Source organism: Arachis stenosperma, chromosome 2, assembly GCF_014773155.1.
Source record: "Arachis stenosperma cultivar V10309 chromosome 2, arast.V10309.gnm1.PFL2, whole genome shotgun sequence".
NCBI classification, from domain to species: domain Eukaryota; kingdom Viridiplantae; phylum Streptophyta; class Magnoliopsida; order Fabales; family Fabaceae; genus Arachis; species Arachis stenosperma.
The window spans coordinates 2,313,962-2,332,080 of record NC_080378.1 but is presented as its reverse complement, the minus strand read 5'-3'; the positions used below and the strand labels follow the sequence as shown (position 1 = coordinate 2,332,080).

General features: G+C 24.5%; 2 pseudogenes; one reads left to right on the top strand and one right to left on the bottom strand.

Moving 5' to 3' along the window:
* Positions 1 to 241: 241 nt before the first annotated feature.
* On the bottom strand, positions 242 to 1,343 carry LOC130961202 (glycerol-3-phosphate acyltransferase RAM2-like; annotated as a pseudogene).
* A 14,169-nt stretch (positions 1,344 to 15,512) lies between these two features.
* Positions 15,513 to 18,119, top strand: LOC130961199 (alcohol dehydrogenase 1-like; annotated as a pseudogene).

Sequence of the window (18,119 nt, the reverse complement as noted above, 5' to 3'; positions counted from 1 at the left end):
CAAATTCGGTCAACTTGTGTGTTGATGACATTACCATGACGAACACAGAATTAAAAGGAAGACAAAGAGCCTTACAACCACTAAGTTGAGAAGTTTTTTACTATATTACATACTTAATACCATTACCATTTTTTCTATTGCTTGCTTCCTTGCTTACTTTTATTCCTCAATTTTTCTCTGTTATAACAATGTATCTTTTGACTTAGAGATATTAATTAGATAACTTTAACATTGAAAATGATTAGCAACTCATGATTTTGTTGGCCTTAAGAATAGGGTTTTTGTCAATAGGAACAGTTCCATCATTATCAGCAAGAGCCTTATACTTGTCTTTCCTAGTGAAGCTTGTGCATTTATATGACAATGTTTCAGCAATGAGGCTCTGAATGTAATTGGCTACATCAATGCTCATTTGCCGACCTGACACGCAAGTCAACTCCTTAGGCAATTTGTTCAAGAATGTTATCTCATAAGCTGGGCTAGGGTTCATGAGGAAGAAGAGTGGATCCTGTTAGAAACAAGAGACTGAGAGAGTAATTTAAAAAGTGTATTATTGAGTGTAATCAAGTTATCTACTTAAATTGTCTGGAATGATACAATATAAAAGATATTTATAAGTACTAAGAGAATCATAATAATAAAGACGTAATCTCTTATAATAAATATTCAGATATACTAAATAATACTAATTGATCCATCCCTTTCCACCCTCTAGCAGTTGTTCCATGGAACATGCTCATCCTATTCACCATTGCCACTGGCACCAATTCGTCGGTCAACTCGGCGAACAAGGCCGAAAACCTTTGAAGGAAAGGTTCCCTACAAGTTGTCCCTTCGGGGCAAATTACAAGGTCACCCTCTTGTAGAACCTTCTTAATCATGGAAGAATCTGTGGATCGGTCGCGTCTTAACCTAACTGTCTTGATCGGTGAGATTATCTCTGAGAAGCGGGAGATTGAGTAGGTTACCACCGGTATAGGGCGACCAAGAGCTATGGAGAGGAAAACAGGGTCAGTCATGGTTCTGTGGTTGCATACGAAGAGGACACCACCTTCGCAGTTGGATTTATTTGCTGGCGGAGGTGGCGTTCCTTTGACGGTGACATAAACGCCGAGGAGCCATAAAGCATAGTAGGCAAGTGATATAGGGAGGAGAGTTGCGGCAGCCAAGCGGAGGCAGGCTAAGGGAAACCCTCAAGGGATCCAAAGGAGTGTTAGCAATGCATTCAGAGGTGTTGGCTTTTGGACAAGCCTTCCATCATGAAATATTATGGGTTTTGGAAGCTTCCCACTTTGCACTGCCTTCCCTTTTGGTTTTGGAAGGACAATATATGCTTCCTGCATGCGTGTAACCAACAATATACACGACTTTACATGAAGTTAATAGTTGAGAACCGTTGGATGAAATGTCGCTGGTCAATGGGTTGATGCATGCACAAAGTGGGATTCGAATTCCCAACACTTACTTAAACGGACTAATAAGCTAACCACTAAACCAACCCAACTTGGTTAGTTTATATTGTTTATTTATTTTGACAGAAGGGTTGGGGTTAGTTTGGAAAGCTTCGTTGATGTCACATATTTATTACGCAAAAAAATTATTAGGCCCATTGTTTTCATAATCGGACTGAAATGTTCGACTAGGTGAATTAAGAATATATTATCAAATTAGTTCGGTTTATGATAAAAATCAGTTGATAATTTAAGAAATTGATTAAACAATCCATTAATCGATGAAATTAATATAATTTTTTAATGGTTAACTAATTTAAAATAATAAAGTATGAAATTGATATTTTTTAAAAATTATATATTTTATGCATAAATATATTCAATTTAATTTCAATTAAAATTTGATTGAATTTTTAAATTTTTAAATTTTTAAATTTCTAATTTTACTTATTAGATCTTTATTCATTAGTTTAAATAATCAATAATTACTTAAAATAATTATATAATTTTATATGCATAAAATTATATATGTTAAATTAAATATAATTTTAGTGATTATTTCTTTAATTTGCTGTTGTATTGAATTTTATGGAAAATTCTATGGTGAAGACGGTTTGAAATATTCGCACATTAATTAGAAGTTTTTTTTTGGTACCAAAGATGCACAATATAATATTAATTGGAAAAAGTATATGGAATCAAAAGTTACCAATCAAAAACTAAACAAAATTACATTAATTTATATTAATTATTAATTTTAAATTTTTTAAATTTAAAATTTAAAAAATTTAAAATTGATTCAGTAAACCTAATTAAAACCTATAAAAATCTTCCTCTTCTCTCTCACATTAATCTACCCACCTCCAACAATCACACACAGACCTCTCTCTTTTAACAATGCTGCTGGAAGCGCCGGCGACTTCCATGCTCTCCGCGACGCCCTCAACAAGCGCATATAAAGTTAAACATCTTGAAATACTCCATCTGTTGTTTTGATTGCCTTATCAGATAAAAAGGGACCTAACTGCAGAAATCATCAGTGCCGTTGCATCTCCAGTTCGGCACGACATTTAGAGGCTCTCTGGTAATTTCTTCAAGGATTTCACAGAATCTTTCTCCTTGATAAACACCAATGCCTTCAGTTGTTGTGTTATCTTTATAAGGGTATGGACTGCATGCCTTGGACAGGACATGTGGGATGGCAAATTTGTATTTCGCTGACTTTCTCAATTGTGATGATATGCAAACCGGATCAAAATATTTAGGATTTGATACGGGATTCATATTTCTTAACTTTCCATTGATGATCCTATTTGTTAATGTGAATGTCATGAATTATAAAAAAATTTATTTAATATGAAAAAAAACCATTCTAATACTTAATAAAAGAAACATCTAATTATATTTTAGCAAAAAATAATTAAAAATCTATAAAATTTAAAAAAATATGAAATTCTTAAAGAAATAAAGACATTCATATTTGCAATACAAAAAAATTCAAAAAATATATAAAAGAACATCCATTTAGTATGAAAATGAAATATTCTTATACTTAGCAAAAGAAACATCCATATATATTAACTCGTAGAAATTTTAGATTCACTTAAAAATATTTAATTAGTTTTTGGCTAATACCTTTTTGGTTCTCTATCATTGCTCATATTAATTTGATATGAAGTTGGACTTGCAGGGATTAGTGTTTACCTTTTTATGTGCTTTTTGGGTTCTTAAAAACAATTTTTTTTTAATAGCTAGACCAAAAACAAATTTTTTTAATAGCTAGACCAAAAACACCTTTTAATTAATTTAGAAAAAAAAACACAAAAATAACTTTTAAGTTAATTAAACGTATTATACTGTCAAATAATAACAATTAAGATTTTCTTTGCTTAAATAAAAGACCCTTGACCTGATGTCATGTAGAATAATTATTTACTAGAAATATCTCATTAATACATAGAGTCTATCATTTAGCTAATTTTAAAACACTAACAAACCCATCTTAGGATTAAGGTTGTCTAGTGTTATTAGAAATTAGATAGTATCTCTAATGCAAACCTAAACTGAAACGTATTAAACATTTATTTTATTAAAGGGTAATTATTTTTATTGATTAAAACGTATCGCTTTTATTGGGATTTACTTTAATAAAATAATTTTTTAGTTAAAAAACCTATAATAAATATCATATATATTAATTAGTAAATGATATAAAAAATATATTTTTGAAGTGTATCACTTTTATTATATAAAAATAATTTTGAATACTTTTAAAAATTTCTTTATATAATCTACTAACAAATATGTATTATAGTAAGTAAATTGTATAAAAATATTCTTATTAGTAAATTATATAGAAATATTTTTAAAGGTATCCAAGTAATTTTATATAATAAAAAAGATACGTATTTCATCAAAAAGTATTTTTATATAGTCTTCTAAGAAATAAATGTGATACTTATCATAATTTTTATTTTTAATAGAAACTATTGTTATATTAAAGTGAATCTCAATAAAAATGCCGTGTTTTAAAAGTTTTATCAATATGATTTCTATTAAAAAAATTACTAAATAATAAAATATTATTTTTATCCGCAACATTTATATCTTATTTTAATTTTAGAATATATACCTATTTTAGTCCTTAAAAAATTTTAGACTAGACACTTTAGTCCCCAACTAAAATTAATTACTTGATTGGTCCCTAATAATTAACTCCGTCAGTCGCTTAGGTCTTTTACTCCGTTAATTCTAACGGAGGACAAAATAGTCCCTGACAACTCTAACAGGGGACAAAATGATCCCTGATCTCCTTTGTTCGGAAACGACAATGTTCTCTCCCAATTTCCATCATATCTCGCATAACACTAACAGTCTAACACTGTAACTTCAAACTATACAATGCACACTCTATAAATTTAATGTTCACAAGAAAAAAAAAATCATCAACTTGTTCTCAACCAATTCATACTCCAGAAACTAATGCCTATGTCTCTCAACTAGTTGTCGTCTTCGATGGATCCCGTGAATCTAGACAACAAGTCTGATTTGTTAAGACTTATTGTCGTCGTTTCCATCTCCCTCCTTCTCTGCCCTAACATCTCCATGACCACATTATCTACCACTCTGATTGCTTCTTTCAACTTCTTCTCCGAACTAATGTTCATTAATCGCTTCAATTTTCATTAATTAAATATTTTAATTTTAGAGTTTAATTTTAATTAATAATATAAAATATTTTATATAGTTGTATTATTTTAGATAATTATTTATACAATCAATATAAAAAATAATTATTTTAATTAATATAATATTATATAATTAATAATTAAATATACATATAAAATTATTTTATAATGACAACGCATCAAAATTAATTTCTTAATTTTATCTCTAATTTCTTAATTTTATCTCTAATGTTTTAATAGGTCTCAATTGTAATTTTAAGTGAGACAACATATGATAATCTTACATTGATGTGCCATTGACACGTTAGCATCCAGTTGTCATATTATCATCTCCATTAATATCATTATTAACGGAAAAAGGTATAATTAAAACATAATTAAAATATTAAAAGCAAAATTATAACAATTAAATATTATAAATATTTTTAAAATTTTTTAAAATTTTAAAAATAAAAAATATATATTCTAATAATAATAATGAATATGAATATATAATAAATTTATAATAAATATAGACTAAAATAGAAATAATAGTAAACTAGCTCATTTAAAGATTAAAATAATCCAACAAAATAAAAGTATATTTTTTTAATGAAATTTTAGGACAAAGTACCTCAGTAAATCAAATACAGCAAAAAATTACTTAGAATCACCCAAAATAAAATTTGATATGTATATCACTCAAAATTTAAATTAATGTAAATTGAATTAGACTAATTTAAATTATAATTTTTATTAGTAAATCGAATTAGACAAAATATATTTAGTAGATAATATTACATTTGGAGTAAATCGAAATAGGCTATTTCGATTAATATAAATATGGAATAAATCGAATTAGATGGACTAAATTTATGAAAAATTAGATTCTTTATGATAAATCAAAATAACCTAATTTAATTTATATATATGAAGACCTACAATTATAAATTGAAAAAGATCGATTAAATTTAGTAAATTCTTAGTAACATATGTAAATAAAACCTGGCTAATTTGATTTAGTAGCCATTTTGTTTTGATTATTTTTAGATAAAATAAATAAAAAATTGATTACACATAATAATAATAATAATAATAATAATAATAATAATAATAATAATTATTATTATTATTATTATTATTATTATTATTATTATTATTAAAATACTTAAAAAATATCAAAATATGTTATTTTATATATTTTTAATTTAATAAATAAATATTAATTTTGAAAAAGTCTTATAATTAAATATGTTGTTAGTTTATCTTTTTTTTATGCATGAAATACTATAAAAATTTATAATGTACTAAAATTTACAAGCAACGGACATAAATTGAATCCACTAAGTTCGATTTATTATGTATTTACCTCAGCCATTATGCTATTACAAACTTTTATAATATTTCTAACCTCTTTTAAGTAATTTTTTAAAAGTTATTTTGTATAGAATAAAATATTTTTTGTGGTATAACTTAAATAAATTTATTAAAAAAATTATTAAAAATATATTTACTTAAGTTTCAAATACAATACTCTTCTACATAATTAATAATCTAAAATTAAAAAACTATTTTATTTCATGCAAAGTAATTAAAAAAATGATTAAATTTAAATGTAAATATTCATACATGTACTCAAATTTTAAATAAAATACTCTACATAATCAATAATAATTTAAAAATAAAAAATTATTTTATTTCATATATTAAAAAAATAAATTAACAAAATATTTAATTATGAAATTTTTTTTAAAATTAATATTTATTTATTAAATTAAAAATAATATATAAAATAATATATTTTAGTATCTTTTAAAATATTATTATTATTATTATTATTATTATTATTATTATTATTATTATTATTATTATCAATTTTTATTTATTTTGTCCAAAAATGGTCAAAATAAAATGGCTACTAAATCGAATTAGCCAATATTCATTTATATATGTTGCTAAAAATTTAGTAAATTTGATTAACTTATTTTGATTTATGATTATAGGTCTCTATACATGTGAATCGAATTAGACTATTTCGCATTTGGTTTACTGACGTATTTTTCCCAAAATTTTATTCTTTCATATTTTTCTATATGCTCTTTGTTTTTAAACTTTAATTTTTACTTCTTGTGATAATAGTAATAATTGAATGAATTTTTTTAACTTTAAAGATTATTAAAACAAAATTTTAAAATAAGATGAAAAATAAATTTTTAATAGATTATATAATTTTATATATTAAAAAATATCTTTTTTAAATTTATTTTAAATATAATAATTAATAATTTTAATTCTATGAAATACTTTTGAATAAATCTAAAAATATTAAAATCTTAAAATATATTATTAAATTTGAACTTTTCAAATATCAATTTACTCAACTCCCCTCCCTCCTCCTTCCACTTTACCATGTGTGTATCTGAAAACATATGGGATATACTAAATATATGTAAGTCTTTTTTATCAGGAGAAAAGATTTGAATCCGTAATTTTTTAAATAAGTATAAAAAAATATGTTATTTAAGTTATAATTTATTAGCACTAAAATTATGTGTTAAGACTTAAGAACTTAGGATGAGTGGATGACAACAAAATAGGTTCATTAATTACCTTTCATTAAGGTGCGTCAATATTACGTTTTCTTTTCTCGGATTTAAAATTTTTTTAAATAAAATGTCATTATTTTAAAAATTATTTATTAAATTATTATTCTTTTCAAAGTATATTATTCAATTATCATCTTTTAAGTCATAAAAATATTATTTTTATTTATTTATTATAAATATTTAATAAAATTTGATATTTATTTTAATAATTTTATTCAATTAAAAAATAATTAATTAAAAAAATAAATTTAAAATAATAATAATTAAATAAATATAAAAATAATATTTAATTAAATATTTTAAATTATATGTATTAATTAATAATTAATAAATATAATATATAACTATGTAATATATTTAAAAAAAACATAATGCATAACAAAAATAACCTGATTTTATATTTGATATTGGTTTATCATTGCTGTTTTCCAATTTTGTTGAAGTTTTGTGTGTTTCAATGTGATATAAAATTCACAAATTTGATTTTTAGATTTGTCATTTCAATTTTTTAAAAAATCTAAATATATAAATCTGATCAAATTTATCATTTTTGTTTTTAAAATTTTTTAAATGTGCAAATTAAATTTTCCAATTTACTTTACGATGAGATAAAAAAAATTACATTTATATAAATTATACTCTCTAATTTATATATTTCAAAATTTAAAATTAAAAAATTATATCTATATAAATTAGACTCTCTAATTTATATATTTCAAAAATTTAAAGTTGCACATTAAGACAGACCCTCAGGTTTGCATTGAAATTTTTTTTAACTTAAAAAACCGAGAATTCGATTTGCTAGTGACAAATTTAAAAAAAATATTGATTTCCATATCAAAAGAAAATGCTTATTTTATCTATAATATAATAATGCATAACACACACTATAAAAAAAAATATTGAGTATTTTTTAATTTATCAGTAAAAATACAAAAATAATCTATCAATAATATTATTATCATTGAATTTTCCATCAAATTAGATCTAACAATATAAATTTCACCGATAAATATTTATTGGCGAATTTTACTGTCCACCAATAACTTGCGACAGATTTTAATGGTTCAAGGGACAAAAATCTTATGAATTTTACCATCGAAAAAAATTTGACTATAAAGTTGGTGCCATAAGTTGAATCTTTGCGCTACTTCGAAATAATTCGACAAAAAATATGTTTTTTTTAATAATCTGGATAATCACTATTATCGATAAATTCACCGGTAGTGCCAATTTTTTTATTTTTCTTCCAAGCTATAATGGATCCTGATAGTTAATAATTGATTATTAACTTTTAATTAACAAATAATTAGTATTTTATCTGAAAACAGTGATTTATATAATATGAAAAAGATCAAATATACAGGATCTAAAAACGAAATAAAAGTTTGATAAAGAAATATATAGGATAGAACTATATTGACATTAACCTTATTTAGATTCATCATCTTCCTCTTCTGAAATAATTTCCTGATCATCGAACTCATCTTCTTCTTCTTTGTCTGTATCAACCTCATCTTCTATTCTTGAAGATTATCGTCGTCTACGGGTTGTGTGTCATCATCCATAAAGCATCCGACCTAAGGATAATAAGATCACCAGTATCAACCACTTTTTTCGAAAGAATTGAGTCATTAATTTAAAAAAGTTTCTGACCCTCTATTCCATCAGACTCGATGTGATTTCTTGGCTTAGTCTTAACCACAACCACCCAACTAGACTTGTATGACTTCGGATAAAATAAATAATATACCTGTCATACATTTTAAAGTAAAATATAAAAGAATTGTAGTGTCAATATTTTTCAGTCATATTTACTTTAGAGATATTGTAGTTCTTGTAATTAACTAACAATATTTAAAAGTGTGTTAACTAAAAATAAAATATTAGACTATGTTAGACAAAAAATATTAAATTATTGCCTAAAAGGGTTGATAAATACAAATTAAAATTGATGCCCTTCAAACTTTTTTATTAACATTTTATACAAAAATATAATTATTTACTATTTTACATATTATTTCTTATTTTCACATCCAATGTAAGCAAATTTGAAAATATATATTTTCTACCCTAAATTTACAGTCACTATAAGCGAAAATGAAAAAAAAATATTTCAATGCATATTTTTGCTAAAACTGCTAGTGAAGTTGGGACAAAATAAATGTAACATCTTAACTTTTAGCATCTCATAATCGTATTAAAGGCTTAAGTATTACTTACTTTTAACCCTTTTCATTTTATACTATATTTAATATTAAGTCTTTCCGAATACGAATCGAAATTTTAAATAAGAAATCGCAAAGAGACTTTATTTTATAACACTTAACTACAAAAGTATATATATCACATAGTAATATTTACATACATAAACTTACTCCAAGACTTTTAAATGTCAGTCCTACCCCCTAAAAATCAGCGACAGTAAACGGCGAGGGAAAAAATAAAGCCTAAGATTAAACCATATACAGAAAGTATGATTACATATACATAAAACTTCTGTGGATTTGCCGCTGCTCCTCGCATAGAATCCCTGAACCTGTCGCTGAAACAGAAGGTCTGTAGGGGGTGAAAACGTCGTCTTCGCATGTTCTCAGTAAGGATAGCGAATGCAGTAAAAATATACAGAATAATATACAAATAGTTAACTCATAACCCAAAAACAGTTTTCTTTATTAAACTCTTGAAATCCTTCCTATGTCTTACCTGAAGCCGAGTAAACCCCTTTTCTTAAACCACATTACTTAAATAAAATCTCTGTCACATTAATAATTTCTCGTCCCTAAACAATATTTCTCAATTGCCGCAATATCTAAATAAGCCAGCATTGCAAATAATATACCTAAACCCAATCCACAGACATCAGCCCACACCACATTATTAAGTCCACAGCACAAGTAAAGTGTCCAGTCAAGTACACAAGTAAGACACTAAGACAACAACACAATCACAAAAAAAACAAGATAAACAACCACAATCAAATACAAATATGCAAACAGTATGATGCATGTCTGTCCTAAGCAGGCCATGAGCTCACGCGTCGGTTGCCTACGCGCAACCCGACGTTACTCGGGGCAAACCCCGAATATGGTTCCTTTACCGTGTCAGACAGGCACAATTATCATCATGGGTGAATCCATGTCAGTCAGGATATCTTGGCATTACGGTAAGAACAGGCTATCAGTTAGGCGAACCTTTTGTATTAGCAACCTTAGGCTATCAGTTAGGCGGGCACTTTCGCATTTGCAATCATAGGCTATCAGTTAGGCGGACATTCCCACTTTAGCAATCTCAGGCTATCAATTAGGCGGGCACTTCCGCATTAGCACTTTGGCATAAAAGTTCATTTAACATACGCTTTTCAAGCATCTAACATATTCATTCTTTCTTATTTCTTTCCTCTTAAGTATCTATTTCCTCCATTAGTTCTCATTTCCTTTCTTTTTATTATGCCTCCACATCACTGATTACATACCCACACCTCCGCATCACCTATATTATTAAACGTATCTCCGCATCACCGCTTAATTACACATATCTCCGCATCACCAAATAATCAATCACACCTATTCCCCATCATGCTAATACCAAAATCCATTACTATCCACTTCCACAACCATAAATCCCAACATCAAACTCAATCTCAGCTCAAACCCAATTCATAAACTTAATTCACATTTCAATTTATCAAGTAACATCAAATTGACCAATATTCATAATCATAATACAACTAATTCTAATCAATTAGACACACAAAATACATATAAATTATTTGTAATTACTCAATAGACTTTTTGACATAAAAATTAAAAACTGTTAATTTTAAAATAAAAGCTCCTATCTCCGTACGAAATTAAAATTAACAAAAATTTTGTAGAAATTTTTTGACTGAGCTGTTGAAGAAGGAAACGTCAGAAATCATTTGGGCCTCCTAAAACTCTAATTGGCCGTGTTAGAATATAATTAGGATCAATTAGGATCAATTAGAATGATCTAGTATATCTGAATATTTATTATAGGAGATTACGTTTTTATTATTATGATTCTTACCGTCAATTTTTACCGAATAAAAATAACACCAATGTATAAAAGAAGAAGATACGAAAATTTTTATTGGATTAAATTTTTTATTAGAGTTATGGATCGTAAAAAATCGAGACAGGAAGATTAGAGATTTTTCACGGTTCTCTCTTAGTTTTCTCTTGCAAAGCTTCGTTCTCTCTTTCTTATTTCCTTTAATTACGGTTCGGTGACAAGAAGAAATAATGAAGCAAAAATTGATAATGACATTTAATAACTAACATAATACGTGTCAAATTTATAAATATATATGTATGCATACTAAGCTACGTTGGTGGCTTTCTTCCTTTCCAAATGGCATTCGGCCAAGGGATATAATAATAATAATAATAATAATAATAATAATAATAATTATAATTATAATTATTATTATTATTATTATTATTATTATTATTATTAATATTAAAATTAATTTAAATTTTGTTTATCAAAATAGTTTTTAATAGATAATTTAAACTAATAAAATAAATTATAATTAAATTAAATTTTAATAATTATATAATTTTATTTAATTATTTTTTATTAAAACTTTTTTTAATAATTTATTATTTAATTTTTAAAAATTTAAAATATTATAATAAACATGTCAGTTACTACACAAATTCAATTGTTTTCAACAACTTTAAATACCAATTAGGTAATATCTCAATTTGGATCGAGAGAAAATATAAAAAATTAAAACAAATAATAAAAATTTTAAATTTTATATTTTAGTTCAAATTTTAAAAAATTTACGATTTTATAAATTTATGAATTAAAAATAGAATAATTAACGATTTTTTTAAATTTATTAAAAACATCTTTTAATTTATTAGCATCTAAAAAATCATTATTATTTTTTTATGTTTTAAGAAAAATCATATAAAATATAGCCTTTAAAATAGTATAAAAATTCAAACTTAAAATTTTCAAAATTTGACGTAATAATTACCGCGAGCAAAACATTTGTTGTATACTTAATTTTACTATTTATATGATAATTTTGTTGATATAATATTTTAATTATTTTTTAAATTACATATTATATAAATTTAGATTGAACTTTTTATTTTATTTTATTACGAATAATATCTGTTATTTTTAATTTGAAAAAATTGATGTTATAATTCATATGTTACCTTAAAAAGTTATACATAATTTTTTTAAAAGTAAAAGATTTTCGGTTATTTAAATGCTAATGAATTAAATAATAATTTTTAATAAATTTTAAAAAATTGTTAATTATTGTTTTAAATTTATAAATTTATAAAAATACATATTTTTTAAAATATAAATTAAAACACAAAATTTAAAATTTTTATTATTTTAGTTTTTAATATTTTATTTGAATCTAAATAAAAAATATTTTTTTTATTAATATTTATGTTTAATTTAAAAGTAAAAAATGTTAATATCTTGTTGTTTTTAATATTTATTTGATCCATGTAATCGATCCCACCTAATAGAACTACACTTTCTTCTTGTTGTTAAAAAAACTCGTTGAAATTATGGTTTATTAAGTTTTAATTCTTCTACATGCATGGTTCCACCACTTACTATAATGTTGGACCAGTGGTGTTTTTTTTTTTTATTTTGATTTTATGTTATGTTTTTAATGTACTTTTAACTCACTCCATCTGCTCCATGGTTGTGCATCAGCAAGTTCACAACATCCCTAACTTTGTCATCTGTTTATTTGAGAACAAATGGGTTATTCACGTGTGTATGTTAAGATGACACCAAAATAGGTTTATTAATTATTTTTCATTAAGGTGCGTTAATATTAGGTTTTTTCCCCTTGATTTTAAAGTTGGGCCACCTCGTCTAATTTATTTAATCAAAGACGCTACATTAATTTCCATTTTAACATTATCAGACTATGAGCTTATCAATGACATCTGATTTTCGCTTCATATATTTAAGAACCTTTTAATTTTTTACTTTTCTTTTTCCAATAAATAAAAGAAGAATTTTGTTATTATATGTCCTAATAAGAACATAGATTAAATATACCATAAAAAAATTTTTATACATTAAAAACGTAAAAAAATTATTTTTGTAATAAATAACATTAAAATATTTTTTTATAGTATATTTAATCTATACCCTTAAAATATACGATAGCAAAATTCATAAAAAATTATATATTTAACATTTTATATAAAAATACAACTATTTACTATTTTACATATTATTTCTTGCTTTTTGCAGCCAATGTAAGCAAAATTAAAATGGTATATTTTCTACCCTACTTTTACAATCAACTGATAACAAAATTAAAAAAAGAAAAATTTCAATATAATTTTGCTGCCACTGATAACGAATTTAGAACACAACGGCTAATTTACACAGTTTTTACTATTTTCAAAGCTCATTGACATTTAACGTTAATAGAGAATAAACATCTAAATAATTAATTTTAAAATATAAATATGAATAAAAAAATATTTTATTTGGATATAAATAAAATATAAAAAGTAAAAATAAAAATTAATAAAAATAAAAATTTTGTTTTAATTTAAATTTTGAAAAATTTTCTATTTCACAAATTTATAAATTTTAAATGGCACGATTAACAATTTTTAAAAATTTATTAAAAATTATTCTTTAATTTATTACTATCTAAAAAATTGTTATTGAGATTTTTAATGTTAAAAAAAATTATTATATAAAGTATATATAATCATCTAAGGATGGTCGAAGAACTCAAATTTGGATTTTTTAGAATTTGAGATAATAAATACCGCCATCAAAATATTTGTTTATGCATTTTATTTTACAAATTAAATAATAATTTGATTGATATATTATTTTAACTCGTACTATTTTAAAGGACTATATTTTTTAATATTAATGATCTTAGTAATAATTTTTTATGTGCTAATAAATTAAAAGATGATTTTTTTTTAAATTTTAAGAAATTATTAATTATTCTATTTTAAATTTATAAAAATACAAATTTTCAGAATTTAAACTAAAATATAAAATTTGAATTTCTATTTTTATATTAGAAGTATTCAATTTGTAATTAGTTAATTGTGTTTTTAACCATAGTAATTAAGAACAATAAATATGATGTAATGTACTAAGTTTTGGCAGTTAACAAAACAGTGACTTATTTTTTACTTAACCACACATCAAGAAATTTGCCAAAAAAACAACAAATATCACTTGTACTTCTTCTATCAATTCGATCTCCAGCAAAATGTGTATTGCAATAATAATCCATTAATTTAAAGGAATCAGTTTTCAGATACCATAAACTATAATTAGTAGTACCAGTACATATTTAATGATTCTCTTTACTGTTGAAAGATGAGAATTTTTGGACTTTGATTAGAATCTTGAGCACACTCTAACACTTTGAATTATGTCAGGCCTTAAAGATGCAAAATATATTAAGTAACCAATCATTTATGTATATCTAGTCTCATCTACATCTCTTACATGCTCATCTTTGTCTAGCTTGATGCTTGGATACATAGAAATTTTCATAGGTTTAACACATTCTAACCCAAACTTTTTGACAAGTTTCTTGGCATACTTCTATTGATGAACAAAGATGCCATCAACCGTTTGCTTAATTTGCAAGTCTGGAAAAAAAGTGAACTCTCCTATCATCTCTCATATAAAATTTACTAGTCATAAATTTAGTGTAAAATCTGCACATAAATCTTCATTAGTAGAATTAAAAATGATATCATCAACATAAACTTGCACAAGAATAAAATGATCATTGAAATATTTAATAAATAAAATAATGTAAATGGCTCTTTTTTAAAAATTATTTTTCAATAAAAATAAGTTAAGCCTTTCATACCAAACTTTAGGAGTTTGCTTCAACCCGTATAAGACTTTATCAAGTTTAAAAGGATAATTTAAAAAAATTTTGTTTTCAAAATTAGGAGATTAAACCATGTAGACTTCTTTATCTATTATTACATTAAAAAAAGCACATTTTACATCTATTTAAAATAATTTGAAGTTACAATGAACTGCATAGGCCAAGCTAAGAGCAATTTGATGATTTTTATACAAACTACAAGAATAAAAGATGCATTAAAATGAATTTGCTCTTCTTGATCATATCCTTAATTATTATATAACTTCTTTGTATTAAGTCCTGTGATTCTCTATTATATGTACATTGATTCATTCATTATTCAACATTACATTATACCAAAGAAGATTAAGTTAAAGAATAATGTTATTGGTAACGATGCAAGATTATGGAGAGAGTAAAAGAGGGAGTAACTCATCTGAAATCAGATGACCAGGCTCTCCCTGTGTTTATCAGAGAGTGTGGTGAATGTCCTCACTGTAAGTCAGAAGAAAATAACATATGTGATCTTTTTAGGATCAATACTGACAAGAGTGTCATGATCTATGATCAAGAATCAAGATTCTCCATTAAAAAAAAATCAATTTATCATTTTGTTGGGATTTTCACATTCAGTGAATACATTGTGGTTCATGCTGAATGTGTTACAAAGATCAACCCTGAAGCACCACTTGATAAAGTTTGTGTTCTCAGCTATGAAATCTGCATAGGTTTGCAACATTATCCTAGATTAATATATTTCCTCACGTTTTGTTTGTTGGTGATTTTGTTATCTGACAATTTAGTTTTTATTTTTATGTTTGTAGGTCTTGGTGCCACTATCAATGTTGCAAAACCAAAATCTAATTTTTTTGTTGCTGTTTTTGGAATCAGAACTGTTGGTCTTGTTATATGTTATCTTCTACTTTTCTTTACATTGCATTTTTTATAAATATGGATCAAGGACATTAGTGAATAGTGACTCTTGTTCTTTTTTTAATCCAAATTTTTTGTTGTTGAAGGGACAAGGATTTTTGGTGTATCAAGAATTATTCGGGTTGATTTAGTTTCCAGCCAATTCAAATTGGGGTTTATACGAGTTTTAAATGTTCGTGATATGAAGAATTCAAGTTTTATTTAAAAGATAATAGTTTATATTTTTAGAATAATTTAATTTAATTTGATGTATTTTGATTTTGTTTATTTAATTACTAAATTAGGCCTTATGTTTGTGGGCTTCGGATTTTCTATATTTTAACCTAATAAGAGGTTATAAATACCTCATAAACTAGTATAGTCGCAATACATAATGATTTAGAGGTTTAAATTTTTTTTTTTCTGATTTTGTGATGAAACTATGGTATTGACAAGATAGGTTGAAAAGTAATGATTCTCTTTATACTCAATTTCAATCTTTCATTTTTGTTTCTATTTTAATTTGAATGTATCTTTTTTTTTATTCAGTTTAAATTCTTATCATTTTGTTTATCTTTTTTTTATCATTTGGGATCAAAGTTCAGGTATTAGATTAATTCTTATTAATAATCTATATTTGTTCTACTTTTATATATAAAAAAGAGAGTCTAGTGTTTGTCGTCTCTTTTTTTATGTTCTTGTGTTCATGTTTTCGTTTGCTTTTCATTATTATTTAATCATTATTGTTAATTTTATTGTTTAAAAAAATAAAAAAACATACTATGCAAAAAAAAGAGATAAAAAAGAAAAATATAAAAAAAGAGAAAGAAAAAACAAAAAAAATTAGCTTCTTTGTAATTATTATCTTTTTCGTATACTATTTTTTTACATATAAGATTCGAGGACGAATCTTTTTTGAAGAGGAGAAAAATATGATATGTGTTTTAAATGTTCGTGATGTGAATAGTTTAAGTGTCATTTAGAAGATATTAATTTATATTTTTAGAATGTTTTAAATTAATTTGATATATTTTGATTTTGTTTATTTAATTACTAGATTGGGCGTTATGTTTGTGGATTTAAGGGTTTTTATATTTTAACCTAATAAGAGGTTATAAATACTTTATAAACTAGTGTAGTCATAATATTGAATGATTTAGAGATTTAAAAATTCCTTTTTGGTTTGGCGATAAAACCATACATAGTGTGGACAATTGAGGTTCAGAAGTCTCTCTTTTGTTGCATCGGAGAATTGAATGAAAGGTTGAGGAGTTCATTGGATTCAATTCGCAAACTATAGCGTTGACAAGTTAGGTTGAAGAATTCCTTTCTTGTTGAGTCAAAAAATTAAATAAAAAATAGAGTGATTTTTTTTATACTCAATTTTAATATATCTTTTTTATTTTAATTTTAATGTATATATTTTTATTCATCTTGTTTATCTTTTTTCTTTATCACATTCTCTCTGAATCAAATGTAGTAGATGATTAAGCATGGAGTATATTGAACAAGTTTTTCAAATCTACAAATTGTATTTATTTATTAATGTTATTTTCTCATTTTACTATTGTTGAAGGCTAAAAAGTTTGGGGTTAATAAATTTATGAACTGAAAATATCATAATAAACATGTACAAGAGGTTAGTTTATTCTATGTTTTTTTCAATAATTATTTATAATTTTATGAAAGAAAGACTAAAATATTAATGTTGCACAATAGCTAATTGCTAAAATGATCAATAAAAATATAGATCGTTCTCTTGAATGTACTAGCAGTATCCAAAGTATGATCTCATCATTTGAATGTATCTATAGTATAATTGAATCAAAACTTATTCTTTTTTTTATTTGTTGCTATAATGTTGTTATGATAAGTTATTTACTAATACTAAAACTTAAATATTCTCTTCCCTTTTTAGGCTTGAGGTGTTGCTGTTCTTCTTGGTGTACCAAGCAAAGATGATGCTTTTAAAACTCATCCTATGAATTTCTTGAATGAGAAGACTCTCAAGAGTACCTTCTATAGTAACTACAAATCTCGAATCAATCTTCCTAATAATGTTGTGGAGAAGTACATGAAAAGGGTTAGCTTTGTATACTAA